Source organism: Nannospalax galili, unplaced genomic scaffold (assembly GCF_000622305.1).
Source record: "Nannospalax galili isolate Female #2095 unplaced genomic scaffold, S.galili_v1.0 scaffold417, whole genome shotgun sequence".
In the NCBI taxonomy this organism is placed as follows: Eukaryota; Metazoa; Chordata; class Mammalia; order Rodentia; family Spalacidae; genus Nannospalax; species Nannospalax galili.
Window position 1 is genome coordinate 809871 of NW_008340785.1, and position 987 is coordinate 810857.

Genomic DNA, 987 nt, shown 5'->3' on the forward strand with positions numbered 1-987 from the left:
TCAATAATCCTGTTTAAGATCTGGTCAATACCATTAACCTGAAATTTTTCTCCTTCCTCTATTCCTATGACATGTACATTTGGTCATTTCATGGTGTCCGACGACATCTCTTGCATATTCCATTCCTATGTTTTTAAAATTTTTCCATAATCTTTGCTTGAGTGGTTCAATTCTTCATCTTTATCCTCCAGTGTTGATATACTGTTATCCATTTCATTCTTTCTACTGGTGAGGCTTTCCCCTGTTGTTTCAAGATGGTTATTGAGTTTTGTAATTCCTTCTGCATTTCTGCCTGAGTTTTCTTCAGTGTTTCTATTGCTTTTGTGAATTCATTCAGAAGTTTATCCCTATCTTCTTTTGGTTCTTTGATTTGTTTGTTCCTGTGCTCTTTAAATTCGTTGAATTCCTTGATCATGTTTATTATTGTTCTTTTAAATTCAGTGTCCTGGGTTATCTCTAGGGTTTCTCTTTGTTGAACTCTTCTTCAGGATTGGTTTCTTCAGTGTTTCTATTGCTTTTGTGAATTCATTCAGAAGTTTATCCCTATCTTTGATCTCTTTGATTTGTTTGTTTGTGTGTTCTTTAAATTCATTGAACTCCTTTCCTTGAACATGGTTATGACTGTTCTTTTAAATTCGGTGTCCTGGGTTATCTCTAGGGATTTCTCCTTGTAGAACTCTTCTACAGGATTGGTGGGTTTTGCTGGGTGCATAGTGTTTTGGCTTTCCATTTTATTATTCTTTTATTGTGGTTTTGGCATGTGAATTTCCTTTGTTTATGATTCTGATATGAGAATTAAGTTGAAGTATTCTTCTGTTTGTATTATCCAGGTGCCTAGATCCTGTCTTTATTGGTTAGGTAAAGCTGGTTGGTACAGGGTTCAGATGTTCTCAGGTTAATTTTGGAGGGAACTGATGGCTTCAGATCAGCTATTCAAGGGTACCCTCAGAAACCCAATTCAGATTCCAGTCAGGTACACTCAGGCTG